Here is a 13,500-nt window from a genome sequence, read left to right on the forward strand (position 1 = left end):
CCTACTATTTGGGTTTACTCCTAAGTCTAATACATGTTTTCATGTCCTCATATTTTAGTCCCTTTTGCTTGCTATTTGTTTCATGTTTGACTTCTTAGTACCCCTAGTGTATATGTTTCAGTTCAGTTCAGTTCAGTTGCTCAGTCGTGTCTGACTCTTTGCGACCCCATGAATCGCAGCATGCCAGGCCTCCCTGTCCATCACCATCTCTATGTTTATGAGTGGCAAAAACCATTATTTTCTTCTAATGTCTTACTATCTAGGTATAGGGGTATCCCTTTCTCAAAGTTCTGTGAAAGAGTTCAGCATCCATTCTGTGATGAATGAACTTATCACTCATGCATTTAGAATAATACCATCTTTTTTGGTGGATAATATTGTAGTTTTATGTTTAATTTCTGTTTTTAAAAGTGTATTGGTGTATAGTTGATTTACAACATTGTGTTAGTTTCAGGCATATAATAAAGTGATTCTGTTGTATACTACATATACATATATTCATGGTTTTCAGGCTCTTTTCTCATATAGGTTCTCATAGAATATTGAAGAGAGTTCCCTGTGCTATGCAGTGGGTCTTTTTGCTTATCTATCTTATATAATACTCTCTACGTAACATTCTTGGGAGAACTTGGAAGAGAATTGTTCTGGGATTCCAACAAAGAATCTTGATTGAGAAAGATTTTTTGAAGTTTTTGTCAAGTCAAATCTATTAGCCTAATTATCTCTGCCTTGAAAACATACAGCATAAAATATGCTTGAGAACATGTTTCTTTATAGCACATGTAAAGAAAGGGAAGAAATGTCAGGGAGAGGAAAGCAAAGGGCAGAAGGTGGAAGAAAGAGATGGGTATTTAGAAATGGCAGGGAGGGAGAAAAAGTGAAAGAGAAGTCCAACAAGAGCAGGGGAGGGAGACAGAGAACAATGTAAAAAAGAACCATTGTAAATTAGTATGTTTGTTTATGGAGTACTCGACGTTAAGAAAACTATTTTTTAAGTATTCTGAGATACAGATGATTTATATCCTGAGAATGCTTGTTCTCAGGAGCTCAGTGGTTTCAAAAGTGGAGGCAGATCTGGGCTCAAATTCTGTCACCTGCAATTGACTTTGTGACCTTGGGCAAGTTGTGGCACTTTCCTCATAAACACAATTATAGTATCTTATGGGATCGCGAGGCTTTCTTTGTGGCTCAGCGGTAAAAGAATCCGCCTACAGTGCGAGAGCTGTAGGTTTGATCTTTAGGTGGGGAATATCACCTGGAGAAGGAAATGGCAACCCACTCCAGTATTCTTGCCTGGAGAATCTTGTGGGCAGAGGAGCCTGGTGGGCTTTAGTCCATCGCGTCACGAGAGTCAGACATGACTGAAGTGACTCAGAATGCCTGTGCTTACAGGATCACTGGGAGGATTAAATGTTAGCAAAATCCCTGCAGATGGTGACTGCAGCCATGAAATTAAAAGACTCTTACTCCTTGGAAGAAAAGTTATGACCAACCTAGATAGTATATTCAAAAGCAGAGACATTACTTTGCTGACTAAGGTCTGTCTAGTCAAGGCTATGGTTTTTCCTGTGGTCATGTATGGATGTGAGAGTTGGACTGTGAAGAAGCCTGAGCGCCAAAGAATTGATGCTTTTGAACTGTGGTATTGGAGAAGACTCTTGAGAGTCCCTTGGACTGCAAGGAGATCCAACCAGTCCATTCTGAAGGAGATCAGCCCTGGGATTTCTTTGGAAGGACTGATGCTAAAGCTGAAGCTCCAGTACTTTGGCCACCTCATGCGAAGAGTTGGCTCATTGGAAAAGACCCTGATGCTGGGAGGGATTGGGGACAGGAGAAGGGGACGACCGAGGATGAGATGGCTGGATGGCATCACGGACTCGATGGACATGAGTCTGAGTGAACTCCGGGAGATGGTGATGGACAGGGAGGCCTGGTGTGCTGGGATTCATGGGGTCGCAAAGAGTCAGACATGACTGAGTGACTGAACTGAACTGAACTGAATAGAAATTTTATTACAGTGAAACTAACAAGTGCATTGCAGATCTGGAAACACCAAACCCCAATACAAAACACTTAAAAGGTTTCCCTAAAAAGCCAACAAATAATTTGAAGGAACGTGGGTTTCTCTGCTCTTTTTGTCAACAGCCCTTTCTATCTCATGTTGCTGAAGCTCTCTCCCTGGTTGCAGAACAGGAAGCGTACTGCTACCACTGTGAGTTCATGACACGGGGCTCTGAAATCTGCCTCGGTCACTATCCAGGGATTGACTTTAGGTGTCATAGGGTGGGGTCATTGAGATAGTTCTATGATGTTGTGTGTTGGTGAATGTAAAAATGAGCAAGAGAAGTTGTTCTTCCCTAGGCTAAACTGTGGCATAAAAGAATTTTATTTCAGACATCCTTTTTGCCTTATTCCTTCACAGGGCATCTCCTTTTCAGGTACACAGGATCCTTGTCTTATGTCTCCTCCCTTCATCCTCAACTTCACCTCAACCTTCACCATCACTCAACCTTCACCCTCACATCAAAACCAAAGTAGAAAGCAGCTATTTAGACTTTGTGTGAAATCAAGTTAACAGTGTTACCTTTCCCAGGTGTGCTAGCAGTTTGAGGTTTTTATTGCACGTTGTGGAACTACCCCTGTAAAAGAGATTTCAGGCATTGCTAGACTTTTTGGAAAAAGGCCCATGGGGGCAGGGTGTCATAGGCAGAATTCTGGAAGAGAGCCATATCCTCAGGACTCACGGGCTAGCTTTCTGGGCTTGTCCTCGGTGCTCAAGGCCAATGTTTCCCAGAGCAGTTCTCATTTCAAAAATTCTACTCTATCAAATCATTTTCTTGTTTTGCTGGGTTTAGTTTGGGGAACATAATTATGTCTGGTGTACCGTAGGCACTTAATTCTTACTTTAATGAATTTGATAGCAGTGTGTACAGGCAATGTATATATATGCAAGTGCCTCCATCTGTTGGTACTAAGTTGACCCTCTACCTTTCCTGGGGTAGCAGCAGTTCCTGACCCTCTTCAGGCCTCCAAGACTGTAACTTGCATATTCACAGCAGGCTCAACTCCACGCAGTCATTTTATCTGTCTGCCTATCATCTATCTATCTATCTATCCATCCATCTATCTATTTCCCTGGTGGCTCAGACAGTAAAGAATCTGCCTGCAGTGCAGGAGATCTGGGTTCAATCCCTGGGTTGGGAAGATCCTCTGGAGAAGGGAATGGCAACCCTCTCCAGTATTCTTGCCTGGAGAATTCCATGGATGGAGGAGCCTGAAGAGTTACAGTCCTTGGGGTCACAAAGAGTCGGACATGACTGAGTGACTAACACTAGATCAGCTGATCTAGTGATTGATCTATCCATCCATCCATCCATCCATCCACTCAACTATCCATTATAAAGGAAATAGGGAGGAGGGAGTAAAAGGCTTTCAGGTTTTTGCTTTGGACAGTTCCATATTTCAGGAACTCTTCTTACCTTGCCCCTTTGAGAGTCCAGGCTTAATAACTTTTAGGACAAAGTGTGAAACGCTTCCTCTTTCAAGAGTGCTGCATGGTGGAAGGACCTCTTGAGATTTGTTGTTGCAGGCTGCTAGTACTTAGTTTTGGTGTTATTGCTGCTGTTCTGGGTTTTAAATATTTTAATGAAAATTTTTATTGTGTTTGTGGACTGACTTTTAGCAGAGACTGCAGTTTAAACAAATCTAATAAATGAATGGGAGATGTGTATAAAGAGAATTAAAATTGAAACCTGGTTAACTCACAGAGTATTTTGTAAAACTTGATGAGACCTTGTGTTGTGTTTGGAGGTGAAGTATGTGACTAGGTACTGGAGAAACAGATTATACCTCTCTTTCAGAACTTTTACAATCACAAAAAGTATGCACATTCTTATTTGGTTTGGTGAGTATTTGGTCGTCTCTTCTTTCAAGTGGATTATTATTGTTGTTGTAATGGGGTCTCCGTGTTTCAGAGCACTGCCTGATTACACAAAAAACCGAGACAATGAAGAAAGTGATGACCTCCCTGGAAAACCTGACCTTGTGTAACTGTCTTTTTCCTGTTGCAAACAAGTGATGAAACCTTATCCACAAGAACTCTCTGTTTATAAATCTTATGAATAGGCCTAAGTACCCAAACCTAAGTATAAAACATTTCCAATGAGCAATACAGCTCATTTTGTGAATTGTACTCTTTCCTCCCACCTCTGGTTTTGATGCCTTTAGGGCCTTTCCATAAAAAATGAACTTATGCAATCCAGCTCGGTGGTATTCACAGAGCTTTAAAAAGGCATTCTCTTTCTGGTGTGGTGGTGCCAGGAGCACTGTAGGATTGTGTGGGCTTATCCCTCTCTATGCTCCCAAATGTCGAAAGATAAATTGGAAAATAATTACGGAAAGTGATTGTGCTAGTCATTCCTCTCCGACTGACTCCTTGCCTTTCCTGGGCCCTTGCTCAGCATAGTCAGGGTAAGCCAGAGGGATAATGGGATAGGAAATCGGAGGTTTGGAGGAAAGGAAATACCTGGGTACTCTGTCCTTTTTCTGTTCCAGTGTTTTCAGCTCCCAAGTGGCTCCTTGCTTTGTGATCCCAGCTCCTCTCTGGAGGAGAGGCAATCTTCCAGGATTGCCTGGATACAGTTGTCTTCAGGCCTCTCCAGCCTCTTGGGTCTGGTACTACCACCTCCTACTTTTCTCCCTCAATTTGTTAAAAAAAACACAACGACATTGTTTTCTTATTATACATATTACATGGCATTGTTTAAAAAAGAAAGAAAGGAAAGAGAATAAAACTAAAAAAGCCTGCTGAATTACCTGAAATCCCACTATCCAGCAATGACTATAATCAACATATTAGTATATTTCATTCCTGTGTTTTTCTGCTATGAATACTTAAAGACTGGGAATGCTTTTGCAAACGTCTGCTAGAAGCTCTTAATGACTTCTCAGGGCTATAATTTATGGATGGGCTTCTGTGAGAAGAGCCTGTGCTATTGGAATATCAGTCCAGTTCTCAGGACAATGGTCACAAAGGTCCCATCTTTGTAGATGAGGAATCTGAGGCCAGTGAGGTAATTGTGTGACTAAAGCCACCGACATAGCATCTTCTGACTCCCAGAGATTCTTGATTCCATTGATTCTGGAGTGGGACCAAGGAATCTGCATTTCCCCAAAGTTCCTCCAACGTCAGTGTATATCCAGGTTTGGGAATTGTTGCGGTAGGAAACTTGTTGTGTTTGCACTGACTAGTCTAGTTGTTTAAACTCATGTGGTGCATGGTCTTTGTGAAATTGTTGTGTTCTTCGAAATGTCACTGCTTTAATCTTAGAGTGATTCAACTGGGAATATTCAGGCCTTTCTTGACCATGATCCATCTTCCTGCTCCTGGTTTTCTGTATAGATGGTTGTCGGTGCTTGTGGCCTTGCCTCATTTGGTGCAGGTGAGTCTCATCTTGTAGAAGCAGAAGGTGGGCTTCTACTGTGATAGCTGAGAGGCAAATTCTGTGTAACATTAAAACAAAGGTCAGAGCTCCTTTCTGGATTCCTCCCATCTCCTTTTGGACCCTTCTGGCTCTGATGTCATAAGATTTCCCATGGCACTCTACCCTGGCCTGTCATCTCTGTTAGGGTGAGTTGGCCTCTAAAGGATTAAAGGATCTAAAATATCTGACTTTTCCCTCTCTTTAAAATACTTTAGTCCTAGGCCTGATTTCTCCCATGGCTAGATGGTTAGCTAATCTGAACTAATACATTTGTGAAGGAAAGGTGACTGAATTAGATAACTCTTGCTGCAAAACAAACTAACCCAGACTGAGTGGCTTAAAACAACAAACATTTATGATCTCATAGTTTCCTTGGGTCAGGAATTTGGGAGGACTTTGGTTAGATGGTTCTAGCTTGGGGTCTCTTATGAGGTTACAGTTAAAATATTGGCTTGGGCTTCAGTCAGCCGAAGACCTGAAGGCGGTTGGAGGATCAGCTTCCAAGATGGCTCACTTATAAGGCTATTAGCTGGAGGCCTCGGTCCCTCTCCTTTTAAATTTATTCATGGAGCTGCTCAAATGCCCTCATGGCATGGCAGCCAGTTTCCCTCAGAACAGGTGACAAAAAGAAATAAGAGGAAGCCACACCACCTTTTATGTTCTAATCTCAGAAGTCACTGAATATCACTGTCACTTCTACCACATTCTTTTAGCTGGAAATGAGTCACTAAATACAGTCCACATTTAAGAGAGGGGGAAATGGGCTCCACTTTTTGAAGGGAAGAATGTAAAGGAATTTATGGCTGTATTTTAAAACTAGCACAGTGGGTAATATGCTAACCCTTCCAGATGTCATATTTGCATATTAATAAGGCCTCAAGCTTAATAAATCCTAATGCTCCTTCTCTGATCTATTGACTTTAGAGAGGGCATTAGGCCTTTAGAGAGGAAATAATGGGGACATTTCATTCTCTGGTTGATGCTTGATTTCTAATACCTTCCTTTGTCTGTGATATACACACAGGCATGTACACTGCTCCCCCCCGCCACACACACACAAAGTCACGGTGGCTAATTCTGGATCCGGTCCATATCTGGTGAGTCATCTGATCACTGTAGCAAGCAAAACTTTCTCTCCCACAGGGCCTTCCCCACCCCCGTTCCCAGTCAGCTGCTGGTCTCTCTGGTTTCTGACTTTTATTTTGAATACTCCATCCTGGTAATCCTATTCTTTGTCCTGAGTTTGGCCTTGAAGAAAAGCAGAGCAAGAATTGGACTGACATTTGTAAGGAGGAGGAAAATCTTTTCCTTCCGCCTGTGTATTCAGGAGTTGTGATATCCCCTATATCCTAGCAACAGTCTTGGAGGTGAGGCAACGCTTTGTGAGAATCAAAGCAAGTCTGACTGTAGCAGTATTCATATTGAAAAGGCCTTTGAAAGATGAAAAAACTGCCAATTTTATGTCTTTGAATTGGATTCCCTCCGAGCCCTCCGTGAAGGAATCCCATTTGCCTGGTGTCTAAGCAGGGACAGGAAGGGAGGGAGGAGGACTGGAATGAGGCGTGCATTGCCCAAGAGCATGAAGCAATTTTCTTTTGATGAAGATGGTATCTGTTTCCCAGGTTAGGTGAGTGAAATGTGCCTGATGGATACATCAACGATTATGGTTTTGTCATGCTTCAGTCAGGATATCATGAGTTAAAGGCTTGCAAATCACCTGAAAAATACACCATTAATCAATGGTAAAGAGAAATAAGAAAGCTTCTCTGTATAGGTCAAAGATGCAAAGGAAATTGTGAAGGAAATTGCCCTAGGAGGTGGCTCATTTCCTAAACCCTCTTCTCTGTCTCTAGTCTAAGGGACACATGCTTTTGTAAATCCCTTGGAGTAAAGACTTCATTATTATAAAAGATAAAGGAACAGTGTGGCTGATTTTAGAATGGATTTTAGAATTTTCCTTCCTAGGGACAGAGATGGAATCTTACTTGGTTTGTTATTTCGTTTGGGTGTGTTTATGAAGGATGTTAATTAGGAAGAGCAGGTGGCACTGTGTAGTTTTGTTATAAAGCATCTTTTTCTGCATGGTTACTGAGTGCCAGCCATCAAAGCAAGGGCTGTTACTTACATCATTTTATTTAACTATTAAAAAAGCCCAAAGAGGTAGTTTATTACTAGCTTTATTTTTTGTAGGTGAAAAATCTGAGTTTCAAGTGGGTTAGGTAACTTGCCCAAGGTAACACAGCTGGTAAGCAGCCAAACCAGAACTTGAAATCAGGTCTGCTTACTTCCAGTGCCCTGGGTATTCTTCTTTGCCTTGTAGCCATAAATGTTGCTTAAACTGGGATGGTGACAAAAATATCCCACTTCCCAACAGTAATGGTTTCAGTCTTTTCTGGAAAGCAGTGAAATGACCTTTTCTCAGTATCTTAATCTGTAAAATGGGCTAATTACTAATGTGGGGACCAAATGAGCTATGTTAAGGCATTTTTTAAACTGGAAAATACAATTTAAATATACAACATTATGCTTTCACTTCATTTAGAACCCGCTTCAAGAGTGGTCAGGTTAGCTGGTAAACATATTGGGTGGTGGTTGTGTCCAGTGCATTCCATTAAGACTGAATTTTTGCAGAATTTATGGGCATATAGGATTTTCACCTAGTGCCCTTGTTTTATTTCTTGAGGACTGGAAAGTAATGAGTATTAATGCTAGCTGAAATTGTCACAGCAAAAATGTGTCCCTGTTTACATGAGTTCTGTACTCTCTCACACTTTGGGAGTTGAGCTATGAGTGGTAAATCACCACCTTTGTAGAATAAAGGCTGTTGCCCATTTTCAAATATTAAAATCCAAAAGAGGGAAAGGAAAATGTGTGAAGATGATTATTTAGTGCAAAATGCAGGAGTGACCCTGAGTTTCAAGTACAAAAGAAAAAACAACCTGGGCTCTTCTCCCCATATAATAAATTCAATTGGGAAAGAGCAGTACACAGTGAAGTAATTGAATAAATAAGATGGGATATTTATAAGATGAAATTTCTCTTTGTAGAGAGAAGATCCTGAATACAAAATGTAAAATATTTATCTTCTTGCTATTCACCATTGTCTTTTAAAAAAGGGTTGTCTAGTTCTTTAATAATGAAGAAGACAGCAGAACACCATCATTCTTGAGATGATTGTACAAATTTATAATAATTTATCATTTCTAGGTGCTTACTTTTGTTTATTAGTTTTCTGTGCATCAATATCTGCAAAATGGAGGCTATCAAAATTGTTCTTACTTAATGGATTCAGGAATTCTGCATTCCACAGAGATGAGCTTCCTGTGATGCAATACTTTGAGAAAGGAATGGATAAAAGGACAGGGGTTTAGGTCTATATTGGTGTCTAACATGCAAAAGCCCCTAGTCCTTCACTTCTTACCACCTCATTGTTCACATCCTCAGTGAACAAATCAGTGGATGAAGGAACTGTAACCAGACCCTAGTCTCTGTTTCTTGAAGCTCAGCTTTGTTCAGTCCTGCTGTGCCTCACTTTGAGCCACTCCAAGCACTACATTATCAGTGGAGCTGCTCTTCCAGCCTCTGCTTTGCTCTCTGGATGGAGGAGCTGAGCTATGTGAGGAATGGTGGGTGCATGGAAGTTTGGACACAAGGGGAGTCAGGCTTGTAAAAGATTTCAAAACTCCTTAAGCATTTTTTCAGCCCACAACATTTGCATTGGCTTCAGTCCCTGCCCACCTAATCATCATCTTATTCCCCATCAGACAACACATACAAATGCCGGCAGCCACAGCTTCAATTTTCCCGAAGCCACCAGTTCCTGTAAAGCCAAAGGGAAACAGAGAGGAAGGCTGAGCACTTGGATCAGTTTCTTCTTGGAATTCAGCCCAAGTTCCTTCTCTTTCCTCCAGATTGCTGGTAGTCTCTCTAGTCACCTGAGCTTATTTTTGAGGCTGGTGCGGATGGTAGAACACAGGACCGTGTGCCCACGTGTAACTGCAGGGGCCAAGAGGGTGATGTAAGATAGCTGGGAGCTCCCAGAGCCAGCAGATGGTTGTAAACAAGGTGCAAAGTGAGGCTGAGGGTGGTTCCCAGCAGGAAAGAAAGATGCAGGTAAAGCACAGGAGCAGCTGCATCTCCAGTCTCCTCTCTAACACCCCTACTCTAATTCAGTGCTATATTGGCTTGCCCCCCTTGTTAGGACCAGCTGCTTTGGGGTCAGAGCAACAAACATGTTTTAAGATCTTGTACTCGGGCTGGAAAAAACAGTCAAGGACAAGACCCATTCTCTGTCCTCCATAGCGGTTATAACTTTCATCAGCATCACCCTCTGAAACTTCAGACATCTGAGCTCTACTCAAAATCTGCTGAATCAGAATTGTGGTGGGTTGAGGCCAGGGATCTGTTACTGAAACAAACCTCTCTGGTTGATCTCCCTGAAGTCTGAGGGAAGACGGATCTTGGATGGCCCCTGATTAGAAGTGGAGGGACCCTTGTGTGTCCTGGTTGTTCAGGGGCTCAGTCATGTCTAACTGTGACCCCATGGACTGCAGCATGCCAGACTTCCCTGTCCTTCACTATCTCCTGGAGTTTACTCAAACTTATGTCCATTAAATCAGTGATGCCATCCAACCATCTCATTCTCTGTTGTCCCCTTTTCCTCCTGCTTTCAATCTTTCCTAGCATCAGGGTCTTTTCCAATGAGTCAGCTCTTTGCATCAGGTGGCCAAAGTATTGGAGCTTCAGCATCAGTCCTTCCAATGAATATTCAGGCTTGATTTCCTTTAGGATTGACTGGTTTGATTTCATTGGAGTCCAAGGGTCTCAAGAGTCTTCTCCAACACCACAGTTAAAAGCATCAATTCTTTGGCGCTTGGCCTTCTTTATGGTCCAACTTTCATATCCATACATGGCTACTGAAAAAATCCTAGCTTTTACTATATGGACCTTTGTCAGCAAAGTAATGTCTCTGTTTTTGAATACCCTGTCTAGGATTGTCATAGCTTTACTTCCAAGGAGCAAGTGTCTTTTAATTTCATGGCTGTAGTTACTATCTGCAGTGATATTGGAGCCCAAGAAAATAAAGCCTGTCACTGTTTCTATATCTATTTGCCATGAAGTGATTTAGGGACCTGATGCCATGATTTTCGTTTTTTGGATGTTGAGTTTTAAGCCAGCTTTTCTACTCTCCTCTTTCACCTTCATCAAGAGGCTCCTTAGTTCCTTTTTGCTTTCTGCCCTAAGGGTGGTATCATCTGCATATGAGGTTATTGATATTTCTCCCAGCAATCTTGATTCAGCTTGTGCTTCATTCAGCTGGGGATGAATCCTACTGAGATCCTGATACCTGGAGGGACAGAATCCTTGACTTTGGAGCTATGGGGACTTGTGGGTGATTTGCCGGGCTTCTGTAGGTGTAAGGAATAAATATCTGACACTACTTACAGTATTTTTTGTTAATTTGGATACAAAAATCAAGTCAAGGAACATTTACTGATACCTACAATGGTCATGGCACTTTGGGATGCATTTGACGGGGGGTCATGGCACTTTTTAAGAAGGAGTCAAAGGCAAGCTCTTGTCTTCCATTTGGTAGTAGACATAAGACTTACCCATGTAATGTGAAAGATAAAAAAAATACCACATTTGAGGGTGTTCCTCAAAGGGGAGCAGGGAGTATGGGGAACATTGTCTTGTATGGGGGCATTTAAATGTGCAACTGCGAATCCTGGGAGCAATGTCAGCATCATAGTGGTATAAGACTTTCTCTTTTTTGTCTCCCCTTTCAACAATGAGTTAGGTATCCATGCATGAACAAAAGTGCCTCTGTGGGAGTATGGGACCCTGAACCATACACCAAGGGACCTGGGAGGAGTCTCATTCACCTGTGCATCTGGTAATGGGTAGACAGACCTTGGTACAGGCTAAAGAACCATCAGGAGCCAGTGAACTTGTCCTGGCCCCTCTGGGCTGCAGTTGGGGAAAACTTGGAGAGTGCTGACTTGGACATACACCCTCGGCCCCGGGAGACTTTGTAAAAGCCCAGCCTTCCCAAGGAGAGATTCCAGCACTCTGCTGTAAAATCTTGGGGAAGAGGGAAAGGTGAACTGAGGTGGATGACACAGCTGATGGGGACACAACTACGTTTGAAGGATCATGTGAAAAAATGAGTGCTCCTCTCTTGCCAGCTAAAAATAGTGAGTGCTTTCCATGGAGACTCTTCTAACAGCATGTGTTAACCTCCTTTCATTCTCACAGCAACGTGATGAGTTAGGTTTCATTACTCACTCATTTTCCAGATGAGAAAACCAAGACACAGGAACATTAAGTTGATTGCCCAATGTCACATGCAAATAAGCAGTAGACTCAGGATTTGTCCCTCGACATTGTGCTTCTGGGGCTTTTGCACTATGTTCCTCTGTGCCTCAGCTCAGGGAGTTTGTTGGAGGGATGTACACAGCCTGTGCTCTCTCTTCCTCTGGCCTTCTCCAGAAAAGGTTCATGCTGGGATCTTGGGGGAGGGAAGGGAGTGCCATAACCCCTAAGAAAGTCCATGTGAAAGAGAGGAGAGAAGTCAGAGGGAGCTGGGATAAGTTAAGACATTTCCTGAGCCAACAGAGGTAGTGCAACACTTTAGGACATTTCTTCTCTGTTCAGAGGAGAAAGGTTACCTGTTACCTTTCTTGGTGGGACTCAGGTATGTTTCTGCATAGAAGGCACTTAGCCCTCTTCTGGCTACTGATTTTGCTGACCAGTGTCAGCACCTCAGGGCAGAAAGGCCTTGAAGAGGCATTGTACTCTCTACCCAGCATCAAGAGTGGGTGATGTGACTTGTGTAGGTGGAAAAGGTAAAATTTTGAGAAATCCCAGGGTGCTGGCAAGCATGTGGAAAAAAGTGAACCTGAGAGGTTAGTGGGTTGGAAAACTTGCAGGGTTGGTGTCAGTTTGGGGACAAACAGTATCAGCATGGGGTGACTTTGGAAGCTGGGGGGTTCTGATTGCAGCAGGACTTGTGAGTGACTGAAAGTGATCCAGGTACAGTTGGAGTTCATCAGTGAGGAATTGAGCGGCTGTTGAAGAAATTATTATGCAAATGATGTGGTCACTGGGTTGTGTGGTCAGTGCTAAAGGAACCTGGTAGAGGCCTCTCGGAAGTGTCCTTGAGTTGACAGAGGCAATGTGATCTCAGAGGTTCTAATTTATCTCTCATGAAGCCACGTGTGATCAATGGGCAATTATTAAGTAATGGTAGTAGTAAGAGGCAGGAGAGACAACTGGTTAGGGGAGGATTTATAGAGGATGTGGTATTTGAGCTAAGCCTGAAAGCAGGAAAGATTCTTGATGGACTGGCCTAACAGGAGGGCCATGAAGGAGGAGGAGAAGCATTGATGAGGCAAAACATGAGAAGCCGTCTTGGATTGTCTCATGACAAGATGGCTGCTTAGAACTTATCTCACCATTTAATTGTTGTACTCTGTCATTATTGTTCAAATCTATGTATTACTTATTAATATAAATTGCATTAAGGGGCTTGCCATGATCATCTGGTGTATAGCCTTTTGACTTTAAAACCCTGAAGGACAATGCATTACATTAGCACAAACATTGTAGTCACAAAGGGGCCAGGGCTTTTTTTTTTTTTTTTTAATATTTGAATTTCTCAAATAGGCAAGTGTATTCATACCCAGAAATAGGGAGCCATTTACAGATCCTTATCACTTTCTGTATCGTACTGTCAAGATGTTCATTTATTATGTTTTTTATCCAGAGTGAGAGAGAGAGGTGGTTTTTAAAATTTAGTGATCCAGAAAGTTAACTTTTCTTCTCTGATGAATAACTTTGGACAAACACTTCCACCCCAGAACCTCCTTAGGACCATTGCTGACATATCTTGGTTTGGGGACATATAAGGGATCATGTGGATCAGAGATGCATTTCCAGAATATATTTCAAAATATATTTATCTTTGTCAGTCTTAAGACATTTCTAATGATTCATTAATACTTACTGTTTGCAA

The sequence above is a fragment of the Capricornis sumatraensis genome, chromosome 3 (genome assembly GCF_032405125.1).
Source record: "Capricornis sumatraensis isolate serow.1 chromosome 3, serow.2, whole genome shotgun sequence".
In the NCBI taxonomy this organism is placed as follows: Eukaryota; Metazoa; Chordata; class Mammalia; order Artiodactyla; family Bovidae; genus Capricornis; species Capricornis sumatraensis.